Source organism: Bos javanicus, chromosome 8 (assembly GCF_032452875.1).
Source record: "Bos javanicus breed banteng chromosome 8, ARS-OSU_banteng_1.0, whole genome shotgun sequence".
In the NCBI taxonomy this organism is placed as follows: domain Eukaryota; kingdom Metazoa; phylum Chordata; class Mammalia; order Artiodactyla; family Bovidae; genus Bos; species Bos javanicus.
The window spans coordinates 16,852,420-16,878,990 of NC_083875.1; the positions used below are offsets into that span (position 1 = coordinate 16,852,420).

General features: G+C 40.3%; 1 protein-coding gene and 1 long non-coding RNA gene across 12 annotated transcripts in view; one reads left to right on the plus strand and one right to left on the minus strand.

Annotated features, from left to right (window-relative positions):
* The window catches only part of LINGO2 (leucine rich repeat and Ig domain containing 2), a 1,446,924-nt gene that overhangs the window by 1,406,800 nt on the left and 13,553 nt on the right, over positions 1–26,571 (plus strand). The window lies entirely within an intron of this gene.
* LOC133252468 (uncharacterized) lies at positions 6,289–26,047 on the minus strand. Its single transcript, XR_009737942.1, has 3 exons — positions 25,488–26,047; positions 24,679–24,792; positions 6,289–6,988 (listed from the first exon to the last, which is right to left on the minus strand). It is a non-coding gene; the product is annotated as an uncharacterized LOC133252468 (long non-coding RNA).

The window sequence follows — 26,571 nt, forward strand, 5'->3', positions numbered from 1 at the left end:
GATAAGGGCACATGGGTCAGTGGGTGAGCCGGAGAGTTTCAGAAAGGCAAAAAACATGTCTCTATGTGCTTTTGTGTCTCTAGTACCTACTTGACAGGGCCTGGCGCCTATAAACACTCAGTGGCTTTTGGATGGATGCAAGATTTGTAGCTATGCTTCTGAATCCAGAGTCAATGCCTAACCCACTTGGTATCTCACTTCCTCTTTGCACCTCTGTTCTGTTAAAGTCCCACCCCCTTTCAAATGATTGACAGGCACTTCTAGTCTATGCACTCACTAATGGTACAGAATACCAGTCCTAATCCATGTTATTACTTTTATGATGGTAATATCTCTATTTTTTTTTGGCTGCACCGAGCAGCATGTGGGATCTTAAGTTTCCCAAGCTGGGATCCAACCCATGCCCCTGTATTGGGAGTATGGAGTCTTAACTACTGGGCCATCAGGGAAGCTGCAATATCTCTAATATTAACTAATATTCTTTTGAGTTAACATTTAGATCTACGGGACTTTGAGTTGCATGTATTTTTCATAACCAGATGGCACAATTTGTTCCCACTGCTGTAACATTATTTCCCCATTTTCTCTGTGACAAAATGATGCATCCTGACACTAATTAATTGTTAACATCATGATTTAGGAAGATATTTGGAGGTCTGCTTAGACATATTTAATTAGAAATTACCACTTTAAGTATTATGTGTTTTTATGCACCCAGTGCATTATGGGATGGAGTCAGGGCAATACAGAACAAAGCAGGAAGGACACAGGTGTGTTGTGTGCTGTATCCACAATTGATGGAGGACATGTATGCAGCACTTTACAGATTGCAAAACATGCTTATTTTAACTCCTCTGAATGATCATGAAGGGTAGGCATTATTGTTAGCTAGTTTACAGATAGGAAGCTGAGGCTGAACATCATGTAAGCAACTTGTTCAAGATCACAAAGCTAGGTCTGAGATGCCCAGCTTTGCTTGCAGGAAAAATTCTGAGCCAGGATAGTGGGACAACTGAGGGTATCATCTTTGGCTAGATTGCTTAGTATTAATATCCCAGTTTTGCTACTTACTAGCTTTGTGAGCTAAGTAAGGCAAGTCACTTAACCTTTTTGTGCATTAGTTTGCCATGCGTAAAATGGGAAGAAAATAGAACCTACCACATTGGGTTTCAGGGGAGTTAGGCTAATGGACATAGTTTTCTCAGAATAGAACCAGCTTATTAGGAGATACTTAATAGGGGTGTGTGTGTGTGTTTTCACTAGAGAACTGTTTCCCACATTTCTGGAAATCCCTCACACATTAGCTCCTGAAATACATTTCCTTTCTTTAAAAAAAAAAAAAAAACTGATTCTTGGCAGCAGCCTGATTATAAACTATGTGTAATATGTTTATGAGGAGACTGTGCATCAGGGCACCCATTTGGGAACAAGGCACCAACATGTAGAAAATGAACAGAAACAAAACCCTGACCTCTGATGCAATCTTCATTAAGGCGCTTCTCAAATAAAATTCCTGTGCTTCAGGAGCTGATGGCCACAGTGACCCTACAGCCCACAGAACATAACAGCAAGCGCTAATTTAAAATTTCATGCAGGAAGGAAAAGTTACAGTTTTCACAGAGTCTGTAGATCAAACACAAGATGAGAACTAAGTGTCTGCCCAGTGAATCAAGCATGGAAGCGGGCAGCATGGCTTTTGCGTTCTTTCCTAGTCAATTTTATTGATTAAACCTCAAATTCTCTAACGTGGTGTTGCATGGATGTCTAAAAGCAGCCTTTGAACAAAGTGAGGCGACTCAATCTGAACAGTCAGGAAGTAAAGATACTGTTCAAAAATACTGTGGTGTTTGCTTTAGAGCCAGTAAAAACCAAGAGACCAGAGTGACTCTCGAAAGGTTTAGGGTCACATGTGCTAAATTCTGCCACTTGAGGTAGAGGTGCCATGTTTGACTTGCTGGCCCTTCACTAAGCTAGATGGACAGGAAACTGCTTTTTGGACAGACAGGAGCAGCATCCCAAGGCCCTCCTGGGTGGGTTAGGACACCTCCTACGCTGCCTGGTTGGGTGCATTCCCTTTTTGGCCTCATCATTTATAATTCTCATTATCTTCATTCAAATTAGGCCATGCTACAAAACTACCCTCATTCTGCCTCTGGGAGACTATATGAGGTTGCAGAAATCACATAAACTTCAGGGTCAGAAAAAAACAAATCTGTTTGAGTCCATGTTTTACTTTTTATTACCTGTGTGATAAAGGGCAAGTCACTTATCCTCTCTCTGCTTCAGTATCTGTAGCTATAAATGGAGATAAAAATAGTAATTTCAACATCATCAGGAGGATTAAATGAGACAATAGATGGGAAAGTGTTCAGCACATATCAGCTAGTTAAATGTCAGTTCAGGGAGAGAGAAACAAAAGGCAGAAGTATTAACTTGCTTTTAGAGAGAGAAAACTTCCAGAAACATAGAGATGCGTGTCTGACTTGTTAATAAAATTTTAACCTGACTGAGATCAATGAAATGTGCCGTGTTGACTGCAAATGCATACTCATCATCAGCAATCCCAAGGAAAATCTATCAGGATTATTTCCTTCCCTTAAAGAGCAATATAAATATTGATCCACTTTCCTAATTGGCCTGCGCCTTGCCTTCATACATCACACTTCTGTTCTGCACACAGGGCACAAATCTTCCAATTACCTTTAGTTCATGATTCATTATGTCACATTAGAAGCTAAACATGAACGCAGGGTCCTCATCAAGAAAGAGTACCACTTGAGGAGCACTTCCTCTGTTGCTTTTTATTCTCTAAAGATACCTGAGCCGCCTCATAGTTGATGTGTGCAAGAATATCTTCACCCTCCCCAGGTAGGCCAACCTGTTAGATCAAAATCGAAGCAACTGCGTGGTGGGGTCAAGAGATGGCTAGCCCTCCTACTCAGGACCGGAAAGGAACAGCACACCAGCTCATTAAGGAGGAATTGTTAGGCTTGATGACACAAGGAGGGCTGGAAAAATGCCAAAGCAAACATCTGGTGTTTCATAAAGATGGCAAAAGGCATGCTAATCATCTTGTTAATGGTGGTTAAAACACTGAAGATCTTCCCTTTACAGGCAAAGGCAATGCATCCTGTCTTTTGGACACAGAAGCAAAAATAATGAGAATAGTATACAATACTGGATGCCCAGAATCCTGGATGATTATCCAGTAATAGCTATCTCTCTAGAAATCTGAGTGCCTCAGACTTAACCAGCAAAATAGATGGTTCACTAAGGAATTTTCTGGCTAGTTTATTGGCAAGAAAGTGAATGAATCAATGGCCTAGAAAGGTACCGGGTGTCCTGCAAGTTTGAGGACATTATAGCCAGAGGTGTGCCTTTCTCTACCTCTGTTTGGGACTGGGTTTATTACTATACATTGTTTTGTTTCTTCTGACAGAACAGCAATCCTTCCTTTGCACCTTTGTCTCTTGTTCAGTTGCTCAGTTGTGTGCAACTCTTTGTGACTCCATGGGCTGCAGCACACCAGCCTTCCCTGTCCTTCACTAGAGTTTGCTCAAATTCATGTCCACTGAGTCAGTGATGCCATCCTGACTCATCCAACCATCTCATCCTCTGTCAGCTCAAAACAAAATTCCTGCCACCAAATGAAATAGACACGAAAGCACTCTGAATAGCTCCTGTTGGAAACAGGCGCTGTGTACCTTGGGCCCTGTCCCCTTCATATGCCAACACTGGATGGAACTGGAATTCAGCTCCCTTAATTAGCAAGAGAGGATGACTGCCCGCATGAAGCGTGATCCTTCCTCTCAGGAAGTACACGTTTATGGACATAAAACAACACTGGTTTTCAATAGGTTCTCACATTTAGTTTGCTTAATTCTGAGAAAGAATTGGTTTTAATTTTTTCCTTTGTAAGCCTCTGTTCTTTCATATGTGATAATAGAAGTTTTCCACTTGTTACGATAGGATATCTTTCATTTTCTTATTGTCTTAATACCAAAGGATCCCAGTACAATGTTTTCCCAAATTGTTGCGGCATTGCAGAATTAAGCTGAAGGGGAAGTAAATGTAGGATTCTACTTTTTATTAGATAAAATACATCATCTCTCTTTTCCTTTCCCATTGAGGTAGATTACTAGCAAGAAGAGAACATAAAACAAAATAAAACAAACTTCACAAGATAATTCAAAAATGGCTTAGCTGACATGGTAATTTTTAACAGCTAAATTTATACCTAAATCCTAAAGACCATCCAGATCAATTTCTTCAGCACATATGTGAGAAACAGAGACAGCAAGTGACCACTCCCAGATCAATGAGTGAAAGAGTGACCCAGAAGTATGCAAAGGCCAGGTCTTCTGACTTCATTATTTCCTTCCCATGCTTGTTGAACTCATTGTTATTCAGTCCCTAAGTCATGTCCAATTCTTGTGACCCATGATGTGTAGCTCCCCACTCCCCGAGCCTCTTCTGTCCTCTACTATCTCCTGGAGTTTGCTCAAATTCATGTCCATTGAGTTGGTGATGCTATCTAATTATCTCATCCTCTGGTGCCCTCTTCTCCTTTTGCCTTCAGTCTTTCCCAGCATCAGGGTCTTTTCCAATAAGTTGGTTCTTCACATTAGGTGGTCAAAGTATTGCAGTTAAACTCATAGGAAGCCAAAATAGGACATTAAGATCAGTGACTTGAAGGACAGTAAAATGGAAATGAAGATGGCAAGTCCCCGCACAAGAGTTCCACTAATCTGGCACTGCTAATTGATCTCATCTTCTTTCCTGGTAGGGGCTTCCCTGATGGCTCAGATGGTAAAGAATCCACCTGCAATGAGAGAGACCTGGGTTTGATCCCTGGGTCGGGAGATCCCCTGGAGAAGGGAATGGTTACCCACTCCAATATTCTTGCCTGGGAAGTCCCATGGACAGACGGCCCTGGTGAGCTAGTCCATGGGGTCACAAAGAGTCAGACACGACTGAGCTATATCTGATTTATCTATCTTCCCTGGTAAGTGCACACACACACAATCCTGTGCTTCGGGTAACCATCCCCATGGATTAGATTTCTTATACACTGTGAAGCATATTTGTTCTTTCTGGTTTCGCAATTAAGTGCATGCACCTTGGAATAGGGTTGGTCAGTGTTCAAATTCCAATTCCACCTTTTAGCAGCTGTGTGACCTTGAACCAGTAACTTGACTTCTCTGAGCCTTGAGTTCTATAAATCGAAGGTAGTGTTCCTTTTGGGGTTGGTAAATGGTGAATAAAGTGCTTGACGCAGTGCATGGCATATACTATGCTCTCAATCAATGATACTTATTATTATCCAAAAGAATTAACCACTTTTCTGTGTTTTCTACGTTTCAACTTTGAGGCATTGGATTTATCAAAATGTGTGTGAGGGGAGTTTTATGGGGCTGTTCAGTGGTGTCTTAGGTCTTTTTGCTAGATTCTATATTGACAATAATAAGTAATTCTAGAAGAGAGTCCATTTAGAAGTAAATTCTAACAGGTAGAACGTGTTTGTCTATTTTTAGCCACATGCTCCGTGTCGCTCCAGAGTATCTGTTGCATTGAACTGCAGTTCAGCTAAAGAGTGCTCATTTAGAGGCTCGAGAAGCCTGGAAAGATTTTAGAATTCAGGTTGGAATCAATGTCAAAGCTGAATCTGGAGATGAGGTGTTCTTACATGCCATCCCAGAAGCAAAGGGTACAGAGACAAAAGAGTGTAGCCAGGTGGGAGAAGCTCTTTGATGAGATGTCCTTTCTGTAGACACTCTCCAGGAAGAGAGAGCTAAAGAACAGTCAAGTACGCACTTGACGCCCACTGGGGCTTGTTTGCAGAGCCTGAATCTGGGGCAAACAGCTTGCCGCATCTCTTAATGCCTAGCCTCAGCACTTATTTAATTTGAGATGCATTTATTTCCTGTTAAAAACTGTTGCAGTCACTCTTTGGCATCAACTGTTTGCTGGAAAGCAAGGTGAGACTGTCAGATGGTTGTACTGGCTGGTGACATATTCAGGCTCTCATGTGATAGGGCAGCCGTTCAGATAATCACTTTAAATATTTCACTAACACAGTAGTAAATTTTTAAAAAGTATACAGTGATAGTGCTTCTGTTCGTCATATTCACACTGCCTTTTTATTTCTAATAAACTTTGTCTTCTGAGGATATGTTGTTGAGAGCTCTCCCTAGAATATTATCATTTGTAATAGATGCTCCCGAATAGTTTATTTTTATTTATACTAATAGCCGGGGAGTCATGGTAACACCTGGGAAAGTGCAAAAGCAAAATGGAATTTTCTTTGGAGGAGATAAGAGGAAGCCGCAGAGAAAAAACTGTTGGGCGCCCTTCGAGTCCTTATCTCCTGAAGTAATGAATTAGTCATCCAGAGGGGCAGGAATATTCCCAGAAGGAAGCTTCCCTGGTTGTCTGGGAGGTTTAATTCTCACTAACCATTAGGAGTGACTGTGAATGCCACCTCCCCGTCCTTGTGTCTATGACAAGGCTGTGAGCACTGTACTCCCATCTGGGCGTCTGCTTTATTGCAAAGAAAAGAATGCAGACAAAAGTCTGAATTTTTGCACAATGCCTAGAGTCTATTTCCACGAATGTTGCATTAATTACTGAGTGAGAGTGTCTCTTATGAATTTTCAGGTGTGTGCTTGCAATTCATTTTTTTTCCTATTTACATAAAAAGTCGATTGGAACAGGAGTCTTTGTTGCTGCCTCAGTGGGATCTTCTCAGGAGATTTTTCACAGAGATTTATGTGCTTGAAACCAAACTTAGATCAAAAAATATACTGAAGGTTCTTCGAATTACCATGGGAATGGTTCAGCTCTTAGTGTATTCCTGTCACACAGAGAATTTTCCAGCTAGGCTGACTCCTGGCCCAGCCTCTGCTCTCTTGGGAACTGTAGAGAGGGTATAACATTTAGATTCGCACCTTCATCCAGCCTAATGAATCTTCTTCCTACAACTTAAATCCTTTAAAAAAAAATGAAGATAAAACATGTGAATAGACTTTTAGAAAGAGGGGGCTATACAGTGCAGTGGGTAAAAACAGAGACGAGAGCCAGACCTGCTATGATCATGCGACATCAAGTCCATTTCCTAAGGGCTCTGAGATTGGATCATGTCATCAGCTAAACAGATGGCAGTGGTATCTCTCTCGTACAGTTGTGGGGAGTGAATGAGATGACCCAAAGAGCATCCAGCACTGTGCCTAGCATATACATTCTCGCTATGATTTTATTATTCAGAAGTTTTCTTAATTCAAGTCATTTTGGCCTCAGAAATCATTCCATGCAAATATAAACTCTGGATGTGCCTACCTAGAAAAGCGGGAGTTTAAGTCATGATGTAACACAACAGTTCTGTTGAAAAGAAGGGACTGGGCTCAAAACTGGAGAAGAACTGAATGTCTTATGAGAACAAGTCCACCTTCCTTCCCAGAAGGCAGGCTTGAGGCAGAGATGTTGAGGAAAGTGCCCTTGGTGGGGAAGTCAAGCAGATCTCCACGTGACATTCAAACTCAGGTACCAGCCTCATCTGCTGTCACCAAAGGGCAGCGAGGCAGGTGGCGAGCCAGGAAGGAAAACCCCTTCCTGCCTTGTTCTCTCTCACTGCTCAAGCCATCACTTCAGTTCAGTTCAGTTCAGTCACTCATTCGTGTCTGACTCTTTGCAGGCCCATGGACTGCAGCACACCAGGCTTCCCTGTCCATCACCAACTCCCAGAGCTTGCCTGAGTGCCATCACGATTACCAAGGCAACTACATAGATAGTCTAGAAATCTACCACAAGGACTCTGATTCAGCAGGTGCTACTGTAGATTCTGATTCAGTGTGCTTTGGATAAAACCCGCAGATCTGTATTATGTATACAAACATATAATATTTAATTTATAATATTTATAGTACATATTTTACAATTGAACTTTTATTATCATTCACAATTCAAAATGGACAAGAGTAGAGATAATAAACATCCTCTCTCCTGCCCCAGCTCCCTTCCCTGGAAATAACCAATGTTATCTTTGTATTCTTCCAGAACTGTTTTATTCATATACAAAGATACATTTATTTTCTCATATTTTACATAAATGTGGATCAGCATCTTACAGTTTTCAGAGTACAAGTCTTTTGCCTCCTTAGATAGGTTTGTTCCTAGGTATTTCATTCTTTTTGATGCAATGGTAAATGGGATTGTTTCTTTAATTTCTCTTGCTGATGTTTTGATGTTAGTGTATAGGAATGCAAGAGATTTCTGTGTATTAATTTTGTGTCCTGCAACTTTACCAAATTCACTGATGAGCTCTAGTAGTTTTCTTGTAGCACTTTGGGGATTTTCTATGTATAGTATCATGTCATCGACAAACAGTGACAGTTTTGTACTTCTTTTCCAATCTGAATTCATTTCTTTCTCTTCTTTGATCTCCATGGTTAGGACTTCCAAAACTATTTTTAATAAAAAGTGGCATGAGTGGATATCCTTGTCTTGTGATCTTAGATGAGATACTTGCTGATTTTCACTATTGAGAAGAATGTTAGCTATCGGTTTGTCATGTAGGGTCTTTGTTACATTGAGGTAGGGCTTCCCTTGTGGCTCAGCTGGTAAAGAATCTGCCGGCAATGCGGGAGACCTGGGTTCAATCCCTGGGTTGGGAAGATCCCTTGGAGAAGGGAAAGGCTACCCACTCCAGTGTTCTGGCCTGGAGAGTTCCATGGACTGTACAGTACATGGGGTCGCAAAGAGTCAGATACTTTCACTTTCACATTGCTGTAGGTTCCCTCTGTACCCACATTCTGCAGAGTTTTTATCATAAATGGGTGTTAAATGTTGTCAAAAGCTTTTTCTGGATCTGAGATAATCATGTTTTTTATTCTTCAGTTGTTTAATGTGGTGTATCACATTGATTCATATAAGATTTTGAAAACTCCCTGCATCCCTGGGATAAATCCCACATGATCATGGTGCATTATCCTTTTAATGTATTGTTGGATTCTCTTTGCTAGTATTTAGTAAAATACTAAATATTTCATTGTCAAGGATTTTTGCATCTATATTCATCAATTGGCCTGTAATTTTCTATTTTTGGTATCTTTGTCTGGTTTTGGTATCAGGGGATGGTGGCCTCATACAAAAGGTTTGGGAGTGTTTCTCCCTCTGCAATTTTTTGAAAGAGTTTGAGGAGAGGTGTTAACTCTTTTCTAAATCCTTGATAGGATTTGCCTGTGAAGTCATCTGACCTTAAACTTTTGTTTGTTGGAAAGTTTTCCACCACAATTGCAAATTTTTGTGATTGGTCTGTTCATATTTTCTATTTCTTCCTGGCTCAGTCATGGGAGATTGTACCTTTCTAAGCATTTGTCCATTTCTTCCAGGGTGTCCATTTTATTGGTGTAGAGTTGCTTATAGTAGTCTCTTGTGATCCTTTGTATTTCTGTGGTATCTGTTGTAACTTCTTTTTCATTTCTAATTTTTTTGAGTGCTTTCCCTTTTTTTCATAATGAGTCTGGCTAAAGGTTTATCAATTTTATCTTTTTAAAGGACTAGCTTTCATTTTCATGGATCGTTTCTATTTTTTCTTTGTCTCTATTTCTGCTCTGTTTGATTTCTTTCCTCCTCCTAGTTTTGGGTTTGGTTGTTCTGCTTTCTCTAGTTGCTTTAGGTGTAGGCTAGGTTGTTCACCTGAGATTATTCTTACTTCCGGAGGTAAAACACTGTATTGCTATAAATGTCCCTCTTAGGATTGCTTTTGCTGCATCCCACAGGTTTTAAATCGTTGTGCTTTTGTTTCATTTAATTTCTTTTGTGATTTGATGACTATCTTTACTATTGTTTCAACTGCTTTTCTTTCTTGTCTGTATATCTGTTGTAGATTTTTGCTTTGCAGTTACCATGAGGTTTTGATATAGCACTCTCTCTCTATACATGATTGTTTTAAGTTGCTGGTCTCTTACTTTCAAATGTGTTCCCAGTATCTTGCATTTGCACTCTCTTCTCACAACTGCTGGTTTTGATATCATAGTTGTGTGTAGATGACTTCCTACCTTTACTGTATATTTGCCTTTATCAGTGAGCAAAATTACAGAGAGTACTTGTAAGTTTCTTGTTCCTAGTTATGCCTTTTTCTTTTTTTTTTTTAATTTTATTTTATTTTTAAACTTTACAAATTGTATTAGTTTTGCCAAATATCAAAATGAATCCGCCACAGGTATACATGTGTTCCCCATCCTGAACCCTCCTCCCTCCCCATACCATCCCTCTGGGTCATCCCAGTGCACTAGCCCCAAGCATCCAGTATCGTGCATCGAACCTGGACTGGCAACTCGTTTCATACATGATATTCTACATGTTTCAATGCCATTCTCCCAAATCTCCCCACCCTCTCCCTCTCCCACAGAGTTCAAAGGACTGTTCTATACATCAGTGTCTCTTTTGCTGTCTCATACACAGGGTTATCGTTAGCATCTTTCTAAATTCCATATATATGTGTTAGTATACTGTATTGGTGTTTTTCTCTCTGGCTTAATTTGTATGGAAATACAAAAAACCTCGAATAGCCAAAGCTATCTTGAGAAAGAAGAATGGAACTGGAGGAATCAACCTACCTGACTTCAGGCTCTACTACAAAGCCTTTTTCTTTTCTGCTTTGAGAAGCATTTGTTGAAGAGCTGTTCTGGTGGTGCTGAATTTCTTAGTTTTTGCTTGTCTATAAAGTTTTTGATTTCTCTTTCGAGTCTGAACGAGTCCTGCTGGGTAGAGTATTCTTCATTGTAGGCTTTTCCCTTTCATCCCTTTAAATATATCATGCCACTCCATTCTGGCTTGCAGAGTTCCTGCTGAAAAATCAGCTGATAACCTTATGGGGATTCCCTTTATCTTTATTTATTGCTTTTGCCTTGTTGTTGTAGTATTTTCTCCTTGGCTTTAATTTTTGTCCATTTGATTAATCTGTGTCTCAGCATGCTGGACTTGGGCTTATCCTGTATTGGACTTTTTGCACTTCCTGGACTTGAGAGTGTTTCCTTTCCCATGTTAGGGAAGTTTTTGACGATTATCTATTCAAATATGTTCTCAGGCCCTCTCCCCCGCCGCCCCCACTTCTGGGACTCCTATAATGCAAATGTTGTTGTGTTTAATATTTTCCCAGAGGTCTCTGAGACTGTCCTTTTTTTCACTTTTTTTTCTTTATTTTGTTCCACAGCAGTTATTTCCACCATTCTGTCTTCCAGGTGACTTATTCGTTCTTTGGCCTCATTTACTCTGATGTTGATTCCTTCCAGTATATTTTTTCATTTCAGGGATTGTAGTGTTCATCTCCTTTTGTTTGTTCTTTAAATCTTTTAGCTTATCATTAAGCATTTTTTGATACCTTCTCAGTCTGTGCCTCAATTCTTTTTCCAAAATCTTGGATCATCTTTATCGTCATTGCTCTGATTTATTTTTCAGGTAGATCGCCTATCTCCACATCACTTAGTTGTTCTTCTGGGATTTTATCCTGTTCCTTCATCTGGGAGATTTTCTCTCCTGTCTCATTTTGTCTTACTCTGTTTATGGTCTTTCTGCAGGCTGCAGAGTCGTAGTTCCTCTTTCTTCTGTTGTCTGCCCCCTAGTGGGTGAATCTGGGTGTAGCCCCACTAGTAAACAGGGTCACGTCAAGCGGTGTGTTCAGAGGTCCCTGCGGACTCAGGATGACTTTAGGAAGCCTGTTTGCTGACAGGTGGGGCTGTGTTCCCACTGTTGGTCGTTTTAACTGAAGTGTTCCAACACTGGAGCCTGCAGGCTATTGGGTGAGATCTGGGCTTCCATGATAGCTCAGTTGGTAAAGAATCTGTCTGCAATGCACAAGACCCCGGTTCAATTCCTGGGCTGGGAAGATCTGGTGGAGAAGGCATAGGCTACCCACTCCAGTATTCTTGGGCTTCCCTTGTGGCTCAGCTGGTAAAGAGTCCGTCTCCAATGCAGGAGACCTGGATTCGATCCCTGGGTTGGGAAGATCCGCTGGAGACAGGAAAGGCTACCGACTCCAGTATTCTGGCCTGGAGAATTCCATGGACTGTATAATCAATGGGGTCGCAAACAGTTGGACATGACTGAGTGACTTTCACTTCAGGTCACCAAAATGGCAACCTCTGGGAGAGTTCATGTTGATGGATATTCCCTGGGGCTCTGCCACCAATGTCCTTGTCCCTACCTGTGGTTTGAGCCACAGCCATCCTCCGCTTCCTCAGGAGTCTGGCACAGTTTCCTAGGAGTCACGGCCTTGCCCTGAGTCCCAGTGCAGGAGAAACCTTGTGTGTGCCCTCCAAGAGTGGAGTTTCTGTCTCTGTCAGTCCTCCAGAGTGTCTGCACTCAAACCCCACTAGCCTTCAAAGCCAGAGGGTGCTCCTCCTAATGCCAGCCCTCCAGCTGGGAAGCTGGAGTGGGACTCAGAACTCTCACTCCTGTGGGAGAACCTCTATGATATAGTTATTTTCCAGTTTGTGGGTCACCCATCCAATGGAGAAAGAATTTGATTATCTCGCTAAAACACCCCTCCTGCTGTCTCAATGTGGCTTCTTCTTTGGATGTAGAATATCTTTTTTGGTAGGTTCCAGGCTTGTCAATAGTTGTTCAGCAGTGATGATTTTGGTGATTTTGTGAGAGGAGATGAGCTCAAGTTCTACTCCATCTTGTCCCTTCGCCCTCCAATCAGTAACAATTTTTTTTTAATATAAGGAATTTGTTGCCGCATTTGATCACACACAGTTTATATACAAAATTATATTCTATATATAAAATACTGCCCTATTAGTGTATATGAAATTATTTAATTCAAAGCAGTAGGATTTGGTTACTACTATGTTGGATGCAAATTGTACCAGCTTTGCAAGAGACAATATGCTGATATAAATGTGCTGATATTATGTCAAGGAGGTATGGGATTTAGTGGGAGTATTTGCATCATAGAAATCAGTAATCACTGGAAAACAGGAGAAAACTGGTTGTTAAACATTTACCAACACAGCACTGTTTCTGTAGGTCAGGTATCCCAAACCAAACACACACATTGTCCTTAACGGGCACAACTGCAGAGACTGAGCAGGCAGGCAGGCACTGCTAAAAAGAAAGATATTTTATTAAATAGAACATTACTAAGACTGGCACATTAAATAGAAAGTTAATCACAGTACTGACTTCTTAGCTTTAATCACTGAATTCTTGCCAGTAACCAAAAATGTGGATTAGACACACAGGATTTCTCTCTCATCCCTTTGCTATTAAGTATCTAAATAATTATTTCTGTAGTCAGAGTCTCCAAAGCTAAACACATGATGAAGAAAAAATGACCCCAGGTCCTTACTCTTATAGTCCTAGAATGCAAATCAGAAGTCTAGATATTCAATAACTTCTCTGGCAACAACATGAAGCATGTGGAGAATATCTCGGGCACATTTGATAAGTTATCACACTGTTTCTAAATCTCCTATCTTTGACTCCTATAGCAAATGTTTCCAAAAATCAAGTAGCATTTCGAGATTTTCTAGCATTAAATAGCCTTGGAATGCCCCACTTAAGTTGAGGAACAGTATTCATGTAGTTGTCCTATTAACCCTTTTCTCCCCTAGAGTGCTAAGCAAGAAATTAGCTCTCTTCCCTCACCTTACTGATGGCTGCACTTTCAACTTGTGAGTAAATCAAAGGCATGACATGCTGTTTTAATTACCTACTTCTTGTTTGTGAAACCCAACTATTGGTCAAAAATGACATTCCGTAAACAGGAAGAACAATGCTGTTCCTCTGGGAACTTTTAGTGCTCTGATAATCCCAAATAAAAGCATGAAATACTATGTGGCAAGGAACAGTCACTGGCCTTGTGCGGACTGTGCTGCAGGTTGGTCAAGGGCTTTCCCATTGTCCCAGTAAACAGTACCTGCAGGCCTTTGGTGACTTAATAGCAAGCTGACTCTGCCTTATGTTTCCATATATTCCTCTCCGTCTACAAACTGCACAGGGCCCCACCCTCAACACCCACCCAAAAGCTTTATCTAAAGAACTGTGATGACTCCTAATAAAAGAATGCAGAGAAAGAAAAGATTTGACCTCAATCCTAGGAAGACTGGAAAGGGACCCAGAGGAATGTCATAGAGGACTGCAGCTCAAAGCATCTTCTCTCCGGCATTGCACCATGCAGCCCAGGACCTTCCTTCTCGCTGGTCCAGAAAGTGCAAACTCAACTCTTTCATCTAGAATACCCCCAAAGTTCTACTTGCATGACAGATAATAAAGCCTTTAAATTGACCTCACTGGTGAAGAGATTGTGGATTGGTGGTGGTGATGCATGGGAGCATGCTAAAGTTGCTTCAGTCATGTCTGACTCTTTGCAACTCTACGGACAATAGCCTGCCAGGCTCCTCTGTCCATGGGATTCTCCTGGCAAGAATTCTGGGGTGGGTTGCCATCTCCTCCAGGGGGTCTTCTCTACCCAGGGATCAAACCAGAGTCTCTTGCATCTGCTGTACTGGCAGGCGGGTTCTTCACCACTAGCACCAGCTGGGAAGCCTGTGGCCTCCCAAGGGTTCTCTCATTGGACAGGTCAGCATTATACCAGACTCTGTACCGGGGAGCACTGACATGTTCAGGACAGACAGAGGTTGTTAGAGGACTCTTAGGAGGGCTTCTGGGAAGACAGAGAAAAGAGGATTAAACTTTTCTTCATTAAATAAACTTGAAGAAAGCCTGTCTTTCTCATGTCCCAGGGTTTCTAAATGTTGCTGTTCTCTTCTGACAATTTTATCTAATTAACATCTATTTTTCACTTCTTTATGCAGTAATCAGAGTTCAATTACCGGAACCCAGCTGCTGATGCTAAAAAGTACTGGAAAATTATATTCATACAATAAATCCTCAGATGCCCTCACCATCTCCTAAAGCAAGACAAAGGAGTTTGATTCCTCAACTCTATTACCTACATACCTTCATTCCCCTTTTATAAATTCTTCTGTGACTTTGGTTCCATTTCAGGACCATTATTGAAGGCCCACAGGGAGAGGGTCAAAGAAAGGAATAAAAATAAACATGAACACTAACACAGAAGTTTCCATCTAAGGATAGTAAAGGACTTACAACATATGTACATATTCCAACATTTTTGTTTTTAAGGAATCAAACGAAATTTGAAGAGCATTTTACCTGAAGTTAATATTCATGTATCTGGTACAGAGAATTTTGTTTTCCGCATGGAAAAATTCACGCCTCAGTTTGTATATTCTTTAAGTGTTAGCTTTATGAGAGAGGTGGTCATTGAAATCCATCCCTGAAGGTCTTATAAACAAACTTATGATTAATAAAACAGTTAATTTTGATAATGATTAATTTTTAGAAGTTTCTAATTCCATCAAATTGTTTTGTGTATGCAGGAGGTTACATTTTATAATATTTTGGTCATCTTAAGTCTTTGTTTGAATAAGAGGGGAAGGAGGTAAGGGAGAGTAGGAAGAAAGGAGGAAAATGGAATAAGAAGGAAGGAAAGGAAAAGAAAAGAAAAATTCTGAACTTTTTAGATGATTATGAAAAATGCAAAGTCTTGTTACAGAACTTGGGGTGTTCCTTTGCTATTTTAACGTAAAAAGAGGAAAGTACCAAGATTTGCTATGGGGCTTCCTGTCTGTCAACTACTCCATGTACTTAATTCACTTAAAAATCTCAATAAATAGTTGGTAGATAGAGGTATTATCCTTGACATTATGAAACTGACAATTCTTGAGTTTACATGCTATGGTTAAGGAGTCAGATAAGATTGTCCAAACCTTCCTGTTCCCTTTCCATGTTATCTATTTTCATGATGTGTCTATTTCCTGGCATATCATCATGCCTGATTTCTTGATAACTGGTTGGCCATTCCAAGTCTTTGAACTCAGCTTCCCATTATAAGACTGTTGGTAGAAAGTAGGACGGAGAAGGCAATGGCACCCGGTTCCAGTACTCTTGCCTGGAAAATCCCATGGACGGAGGGCCTCGTGGGCTGCAGTCCATGGGGTCGCTAAGAGTCGGACATGACTGAGCGACTTCACTTTCACTTTTCACTTTCATGCATCGGAGAAGGAAATGGCAACCCACTCCAGTGTTCTTGCCTGGAGGATCCCAGGGACGAAGGAGCCTGGTGGGCTGCCGTCTATGGGGTCGCACAGAGTCAGTCACGACTAAAGCGACTTAGCAGCAGCAGCAGAAAGTAGGACAGTCCACTGTACAGAATTTCTCACACTGAACTTCAGGACAAGAATTGAGAGTCAAAAGCAAAATTTCCTTGGGATTTAATAGAATTCATAAGCATCACTCTTCCCATAGCACAAGCAGAACACAACAACCAATGTTGTTTACTTAGAGTAACTTCTTACTGTTCTGGTCCTCTGGCCGTTAAGATATCCTAGCCCTCAAATATTAAAATTTGCTCAGTTCTAATCCCCAGACTACTTACTTGATCTTTGACTTTTTTTCTAAAACTAGATCAACATCAAAGAATGTGTGTGTTCTTCATATTTGTATTGAAAGAACTCAGTTTTGAGATAAGCATCCAGAAGACTAGTTAGAACCCCTGAACCAAGAGAAACATGTGCAGGGCCATCAGGAGGGAAATCTACATGCTCCCAGGGCAGTGGCCATCTTTGACTGGGACAGCTCAGGTTTTTCTCCTGTTGCCTAGGATATTATATGCATAGTGCCCCCATCCCTTCACAGGACAGTCCCAGTTTGGGTGGCGTCCTCTGTGGTCATTCTACCTGTATAATGTAAAACCTAGATCACCAGAGTAGACACATGTGCATTTCCCTCCTACCTTGAGTTTTGCTCTGGTGAGAACATGCAATATTAATAAAACATTATGAGGCCTTAGTGAAGCTAAAACCAACTATATAACAAATGCTGCTTATGTAATTCATAGCATATGTTGAGAGAAGCTGTTTGTTTCTCTGCTGTGGCAGACCTATGTTTTCACACAGATGGGCGGAGGAAGCTCAGCTGGCTTTGGAGTCGATGACAGAGCTGGGTTAGAATCCTTGCCCTGCCACTTGTTACAACAATGACCTTGACCTGGCAGCTCTGCTCTCCCTAAGGCTCAACTGTATATTCTAAGAGAATAGGCATAATACCACCTACCACCCAGGGCTGCTTTTACCAGAATAACAAGGGCTTTAGAGCCACAGACACCTCTGTTTAAATACCACTTGTACTACTTCTTGGCTGAATGACCTTGGCATTAAATTTGACCTAGAGACTCAGTTTCCTTATCTACAGAAAATCATAACAAGTACAGTTCCTATATCAGAGATTATTTTGAGGACTAAATAATATAATGCATATAAAGTAAGCATGTAATACTCTGTCATCATTTTGAAATATAATATGGGGATATACTTAAGGCCTATAAATAATTTGTACCAGAAATTGTTAAGATTGCCTTCTCTCTCAGTTCAGTTGCTCAGTCGTGTCCAACTCTTTGCGACCCCATGAATCGCACCACGCCAGGCATCCCTGTCCATCACCAACTCCCAGAGTTCACTCAGACTCACATCCATCGAGTCAGTGATGCCATCCAGCCATCTCATCCTCTGTCGTCCCCTTCTCCTCCTGCCCCCAATCCCTCCCAGCATCAGAGTCTTTTCCAATGAGTCAGCTCTTCGCATGAGGTGGCCAAAGTACTGGAGTTTCAGCTTTAGCATCATTCCTTCCAAAGAAATCCCAGGGCTGATCTCCTTCAGAATGGACTGGTTGGATCTCCTTGCAGTCCAAGGGACTCTCAAGAGTCTTCTCCAACACCACAGTTCAAAAGCATCAATTCTCCGGCTCTCAGCCTTCTTCACAGTCCAACTCTCACATCCATACATGCTACTGCTGCTAGGTCGCTTCAGTCGTGTCTGACTCTGTGCGACCCCATAGATGGTAGCCCACCAGGCTCCCCCATCCCTGGGATTCTCCAGGCAAGAATACTGGAATGTGTTGCCATTTCCTTCTCCAATGCATGAAAATAAAAAGTGAAAGTGAAGTCGCTCAGTCGTGTCCAACTCTTAGCAACCCCATAGACTGCAGCCTACCAGACTCCTCCATCCATGGGATTTTCCAGGCAAGAGTACTGGAGTGGGGTGCCATTGCCTTCTCCATCCATACATGACCACTGGAAAAACCATAGCCTTGACTAGACAGACCTTTGTCGGCAAAGTAATGTCTCTGCTTTTCAATATGCTATCTAGGTTGGTCATACCTTTCCTTCCAAGGAGTAAGCGTCTTTTAATTTCACGGCTGCAGTCACCATCTGCAGTGATTTTGGAGCCCAAAAAAATACAGTCTGACACTGTTACCACTGTTTCCCCATCTATTTCCCATAAAGTGATGGGACTGGATGCCATGATCTTCGTTTTCTGAATGAGTTTTAAGTCAACTTTTTCACTCTCCATTTTCACTTTCATCAAGAGGTGCTTTAGTTCCTCATCACTTTTTGCCATAAGGGTGGTGTCATCTGCATATCTGAGGTGATTGATACTTCTCCTGGCAATCTTGATTCCAGCTTGTGCTTCTTCCAGCCCAGCATTTCTCATGATGAACTCTGCACATAAGTTAAATAAGCAGGGTGACAATATACAGCCGTGACGTACTCCTTTTCCTATTTGGAACCAGTCTGTTGTTCCATGTCCAGTTCTAACTGTTGCTTCCTGACCTGCATAGAGATTTCTCAAGAGGCAGGTCAGGTGGTCTGGTATTCCCATCTCTTTTAGAATTTTCCACAGTTTATTGTAATCCACACAGTCAAAGGCTTTGGCATAGTCAATAAAGCAGAAATGGATGTTTTACTGGAACTCCCTTGCTTTTTCAACGATCCAGCGGATGTTGGCAATTTGGTCTCTGGTTCCTCTGCCTTTTCTAAAACCAGCTTGAACAACTGGAAGTTCATGGTTCATGTATTGCTGAAGCCTGACCACACATTATTAGGTACTAACTGGTCTAGCTTAAATCACAGTAATATTATCTGAGAATCAATTAAGATTTCACCTGGTTTTAAATACTCAACCAGAGGTTCACATAAATATACCCTATGAATTATACCCCTGAATTGGATGAATTAAAACCTCAAATGACATTGTTTTCCATGAAACAAATTTAAATTGCTAGAATTATTTCCTTATATATGCCGTTTTATACTCCAAGCTCTTTCGTACTTTTTCACCTTCATTCTTAGTCATAAAAATCTCATTTTCTGAGCCATTTATTGGTTTTCTTTTGAGACAGTTTATCCAAATGCAGCATGTATATCGCATAAAGGTAAACATAATATGTGATTCCCTATGATTCTAGAGATTTTTACTAAAATATAAACTAGCAAATATATGTAAGCCTTCCTAGTATGTGTATCTAAATATCCATACATAGACAGACACTCACATACATTGTATATGTGGTGTGTATATATAAACAACGTGTATGTATAGTCTCCACGGAGACACATAGTTAACCAACCCAATCTAAAACACACATATGTATATATAAATGACAGTTTTCAGCCCTGTTTATATATTTCAATGGAAATTGAGATGTGATTTCTGTATTCCCTCATTGGAAATAACTCAATTGAACGACAGGTTATTCATGAATACTCTATTGGCAGCAAAATGAAAAGAGATGCCCAGTGCTGCGTGGAGAGGAGAGGGTGTTAGAGGCTGTTGGGAGTATAGACAGAAGCCTGGGTGCAAGTCCCTCTTCCAGCACTTGTCAGGTATCTGGCGTTATGAAGTTATCCTTCTGTGTCATTGCTCCTATAGAATTCTGACAACTGAAATATCAGAAGTGAAAAGCTCGTTGCCTAAGCCTTTCATGTATTTCCCAAAGTATGGGATGCATTCCAATGTGATCCCCTCATTTTAGGAGGTACAAAATGTTTAGTAACCCTGAATTAATGAAGATGAAGCTACTCTCTTTTAAGTGTACTGTCAATCCTCTAATTATACGGAAGAAGACTTGGTTTTAACACCTGTCTATCCCTGACCACTATCCACATGGAGATCAGGTCTCTGGCACATAGCCTGGGAAGACAAGAAATTATAACTAGAATGTGATATTATTCTGTTTCCATTGTTTATATTTTTAAAATTAATTTCCATTTACTATTTTCCATTCTGGTTTTCCATCTAAAATTGTACAGTGAATTCTTACCTTTAGGGTATTTAAGTTTTAAAAATGAGGTGATTGAAATAATCAGTGCACCTACCACACTGGCTCAACACGAATCACGCCATGGTAACCAAGGCCTGGTATCTAGAAACATCGTGTTCCTGTTCCTAGTACCCAGTATTAAAGGTTGCCATGCTTTGTACAAGACACTGCTGGGCATAAGCACACTGCACTGACTTTCCTTCAGGACAAGAATAAGCACGTTCATATATGAACAGAGCTACCGCAAAGACCACATAGGCTGAGGCTTATATGTCATTCCCTATCTGGCATCCATGACTTGAATCCTTTCTTTCCCACTGACCCTATGCTTGTGGTCTGGAGGCACCATGGCTGAAGCTGCTATTCCATTAACACACTTGGATGTCAAGTCAATAAGCCAAGAGTCCAGTAGGGAAGACACAACATGTACAAAAGTAATATATGGTAGGAAATCATCAGGTAGTCATAGGGCAGTATAATATTGACAGGGAAATAGAAATAGTAACCAGAACTGGCACCTACCTTCTACTCCGTAATGTGGGCTCATTAAGTGCATTATGAATGAAAGGTGCATTAGTTCATGTCTATGTATCAGTTAGTCATGGCAGCAGAGGCTTACTGTGATTGCATTTTAAAGTGCTTTCATTATATTTTTATGTTCTATCTTTTCAAAAGTAACGTAATGCGTATTGAAAACATTTTTTAAACAAAAACAATTGATAGTGTTGCTGGATATTTATTCTAACACTTAACACTTTGTTGTATTTCTTTACAATCTTTTGTTTGATGCATAAGGATATTTCCCCTTTATTATATTCACACTATAGGTATAAATTTATATCCCACTTTTTTCACTTAACATTTCTGCATGTAAACATTTTCCAAGTTATTAAATATCTCCCATAACCATGATTTTAATTCCTATATAATAGTCAATTTAAGGAGATGAATCACAGATAATGTAATTACTTCTCCATGACTAGACATTGTTTTATGCAATATTCCAGCATATTAAATAATACAGTAAAATGCATCTTTGATGTTATATTGTAATTTGATTCCAATTTGAGAAAATTGAATCATTAATTTGTTTACTGGACAGTTTCCCTACTAGACTATTAACTGTTTGAGAACAAGAATCGCATTTACTCAACTCTACATCCATAGCTCTCTGCCTTGAACATAGAAGGTACTTGTGATATGTTTACTGAGCTGAAATGAATATACTTTCTTTTTTGATAGTCTTCCACTCTTTTCTGGAGAAAATTCAAGAAATCATTTGGCAGTCATCAGTTTTAGTTCAGTCGCTCAGTCACGTCCGATTCTTTGTGACCCCATAGACTGCAGCACGCCAGGCTTCCCTGTCCTTCACCATCTCACAGAGCTTACTCAAACCCATGTCCATCGAGTCAGTGATGCCATCCAACCATCTCATCCTCTGTCATCCCCTTCTCCTCCTGCTTTCAATCTTTCCCAGCATCAGGGTCTTTTCAAATGAGTCAGCTCTTCGCATCAGTCATCAGTTAATTGCTAAAATAAAGGAAAATCCCCAAGTGTCTACTAAAATTAGAGGCAAATCTATTGTCTTGGGATATAAAAATTATGCATTCTTAGTTAGCTTTTTTGCCATATGGCTTGAAAATAAAATCATTTGCTTTCATTTTCTCATCTACAAAGTCACTAAAAAAAATGATAAAATTCCTATCACCCAGGAATCAAAAAATGACTGAGTTTTACCTAGATATTACTAAGTCATTATTAGTAATATGACTTAATGTTCTTAACAAAATAGGCACATAAATGGAAATTTTAGGTGCAATTCTCTATCTGGCAATGATAGTTATATCAATAAGCACCAGATTTGAACTGTAATGTGGCAAGATATTTTTTTTTTTAACATTTGGAGAAATACAAGCAAAATCACTGAATGTAAAACTGCAATGATATTTTAAACAGATAATTTTCCAGATGCCTACAGCCTTTCAAGAATTAACTTATAAATAAACAATAGAAGCTTAAAATATATCCATGCATACTACTGCTACTGCTAAGTCACTTCAGTCATGTCCGACTCTGTGGGACCCCATAGACGGCAGCCACCAGGCTCCCCGTCCCTGGGATTCTCCAGGCAAGAACACTGGAGTGGGTTGCCATTTCCTTCTCCAATGCATGAAAGTGAAAAGTGAAAGTGAAGTCACTCAGTCATGTCTGACTCTTCGCAACCCCATGGACTACAGCCTACCAGGCTCCTCCGTCCATGGGATTTTCCAGGCAAGAATACTGGAGTGGGGTGCCATCGCGTTCTCTGCCGTGCATACTAAATTGCTACTTAATATCTATATCTCTATATATTGGCAGAGAATAGCTAGCTACTTACCAAGCCTGCTTCCTCTTCCTCACAGGCACATAGCTAAAACTTCCTTTCCCAGACTCCCATGCATAGGTGTACCCACATGACTGAATTCTGGGGAGTGAAATGACAGCAAAAATGATGAGTGCTATTGTCAGGTTTGGTTCATGAAAACCTCTTACCCAGAATCCTCTTGGTCTTTCTCCATCTGAAAATGGAGCATGGCAAGGACTTAAACGGTCTAGGAAAATGTGGAGCTACGAAAGGCACAGGCACAAGTCCCTTAGTGTTTTCTTGAACCAGAACTAATAAACTACTGGTTTAAACTACTGTGTTAGAACAGCTAGAAGAAATTTATATTTGTTCATTTCCAGAGTGTTCCATATGGGATTTGAGACAGCTATCTTGTCTGAGGAGCTTTCAAAAAGGTCTTGGTGACTGCAGCACCAACTAATTAAAACCAGGTAATCTCCAGAGGGAGTCCCTTCATCCAGGAATACCCACACTTCAGAGAGTCCAGTTTTTCATGGAACAATAGATAAGTAGTTTCCCCTTCAGATCCTTAAATCTTAAGATCAAATAGAGAAGAATTCTGTTATTTTCCCAAGTAAAATTTCTTAATAATAAGAAATGGGCCCCTGTGGTCACATATTTCATAGGGATTGGCCTAGGTGGATCCTGAGGGATAATTACCACAGAAAGGCAGCCAACCTTTTTTTCATTCCATAGGGAGGCATTTATTTTATAGCTCTTCCTAACTCTATTGTCAGAGGGGTTTAAGTAACTTATTAATAGGAATTTTTGCCCAAGATTGTGGTCACCTCAGTTTGTTCATTTGTAATATGAAATACTTAACAGACATGAATATCTACCTTAATAAACTAATCCAGTGCTTTCAGATTGCAAGTCCCTGAAGGCAACTCTTTACTGGGGAAATGTTTGTAAGTACTCTCTTCAGTTGAGAGTTTACATGTCTAGGAGATACCACTTAATAATGTTTCTCTTTCTCTGAATAATAACAATAATATTAGTTAACGTGTATGGAGTGCCGACTTCGTATACAGTCTCACATTTTACTGTTATGATAACCTACTAGGTTACCAGGGAAGCCCAAGTTTAGTTACAATTATTCCCATTTTAGACATAAGAAAACTGAGACTAAGAAAGGGCTAAGGTATAAACACATTTTTATTATTGCATTCCTAGGTTCTTAGCCATTAACCTATACTGCCGTATAGATTTGAAGCACTTCATAATATATTTCTGAGACCATCAGGCATCTTGAGCCAACTACCCTACATTTAATAATATTAATTTCAAAGAGATACATCTCAAAGCTACACAAAAACCATTTTCATCTCTCAAAGGTTTAAGTAGAACAGGCATCTTCTTTATGTCCAAGTATTTCTATGTAGGCCAAAAGGAGACTCAGAACTACAGCAGAAGAGCAAATGATTTGCATTTCAAAGAGATCAAAATAAATACAAGAACAGAGGGCTCTCTGGTTTCAGGAAAGATTAAACAGAAACTATTAATTGATGACTTAGGACAAGCTTTGCTAATTGTTTACTAGTCACTTGAATACAAAATGAACTCATGTTTTGAAGTAGATACAGTCCAGTGCAAAGCTGTTTCAGAACCATGAAAAAAGATACCAAAGCATAGCCCAGAGGGAAGATGAGGGAATTTTGTGGTTTTCTCTGTTGTTAAAAGGAAGTGTTACTATTAAATTTTTTTGTAACAAAAATACTTATAGTTGCTATTTCTTTGAGATGAATTGTATACAGTGAAAATGTGTGAGAAAGGATGGAAGAAGTACAGGGTAAAGGTTGAGACCTCTGCCTGTGAAGTAAAAAGTGCACAGAAATACTGACTCCATAACTGTACATACATGGTAAATTGCTCCAGTTGTGTCCGACTCTCTGCGGCCCTCTGGACCATAATCTGCTAGGCTCCTCTGTCCATGGGATTCTCCAGGCCAGAATACTGGAGTGGGTTGCCATGCCCTCCTCCAGGGGATCTTCCCACCCCAGGGAGAGAACCCATGCCTCTTAAGTCTCCTGCATTGGCAGGTGGGTTCTTTACCACTCACGCCACCTGCACTGTTAGGCAAATAACTCGCAAGCAAGAAGGGTGCTTACCCTTTCTTCACAGGTCAGGAGGTAAGTGCTTCAACAGGCTCTGCTGGAATCCTTCAGTCTTCCACTGTAGTTAAGGGCACACCACAACTTTGGTCTGACTTCTTCCTAAGAAATCTAGAGGATAATTGTTAGGCTTGATTGTCTCTCTGTGATACAGGAAAGGAAGCTGCTGCTGTACTGCGGTTTCTCTACATTGATGGGTTTTTACCCATCATTTTTACAAATGAATTTTCCCCATGCCAATGAGGGCAACAGGCATGAGAAAGCCAGTATGGATGTTATATTAGTCCTTTACTATCATGTCATCTGGGAGGCTCATGGGCCCTCAGGCAGTCAGTTCAGTCATTCAGTCGTGTCTGACTCTTTGCAACCCCATGGACTGCACCATGCCAGGCCTCCCTGTCCATCACCAACTCCCAGAGTTCACTCAAACTCATGTCCATAAAGTCAGTGATGCCATCCAGCCATCTTGTCCTCTGTCGTCCCCTTCTCCTTTTGCCTTCATACCTCTCCTGAATTAATTATAAAGGGAAAACAGGGGGGGAAATTTAAGGTACTATGCAACTACATCCATGAGTCCTGCTTGTCCAGTTTACTAACTGTATGATTTCCCATAAATTTCATTGCATGAACTCATATTAACAGCTAATTTTCATATATAGAGAGAGACTTTAAATCAAGTGGTAACTGCAAGCAGCCAACAGTCTCCATTCAAATGACTCAAGATCAAAATTTTACTTTTAGCTATTTACAGAATTGGTCATCTGCATATGATTAATATCTACAATGGTAGATAACTGTTCACCTACCTGCATAAACCACTGAGCAATTTTATCACCCCATTTGTAATTTATCACCCCATTTTGTTTAGAAAATATAAGACACATCAGATATCCTCCAAACGTGGCTTTCATGTTGGCCGTTTCCACTTCCTCCTTGAATATTAAAAGAAGAGTCTTGATGTTGAAAGTTTCCATTTCCTCCCTATCAAAAATACGTTGAGAGAAAAAAGGTAAAAATACTTTGGAGGGTAACTAGAAATCACACAGAAGGATAATTTTCATTTTGCAGAAAAACAGTTCAAGTCCAGTGTTCCCCACCAGGTTGGGGACTTTGGGGTTCAATCTCAAGTTCACTCAGGTCCTTCAAAGAACTTAGGTAACCCTGGTGACTTTCGCAACTTACGCTAAAATTGATTTCTCTTAGTTTTCACGTGTTTTATACAACTGTCACAACTCTTCAGTATCTGATTTGGACACACACCAGTATTTATGAATTTATGGTTTTAGACACCTGGAAGTTATCTCATATATTTTGGACACTTTTTTATTATTATTAAATCCTTTACATTCCTTTCTTCCCCCACCTCCCTCCCTCATCACCCACCCCTCTCCACTTGGGAAATAGGTTCATTTATTTATTTCCAGTAAAGCTATAGTTTGTTTGTGTGAAGGTTTAAAGAGCTTTCGGTGCCATCCATTTATTGCTGTGTGCCCTTGTTCAGATGCCAGTCAGGAAACTAAATTAATCATAGAATTCTCAGGATAAGAAGTTTCTCATCACCTTAGCATCTGTCAAAGTAGCTGTCTCTCTTCTAGGTTTTCTTTTTAAACAACACACAGCCATCATCATCTCTTTCTCTTCTCCTTTATGTTCTTTAAAATGATAGCTATTGGAAACTCCTTTTTTTCTCTTTATAACTGTATCATCCTTTAGAGGATTTCCTTGTTCAGTATCTTCCAAATCTGTCTTCAGAGGAAATCCATGTCTCCTTGGCAACGCTTTATATTCTGACAGATACTGTTTCAACAAACCATTCTCCCATTAAAATAATTATGGCAGTCACCTTACACACACCACCTTTAATCATCACATTTATCCTGCTTTATGACC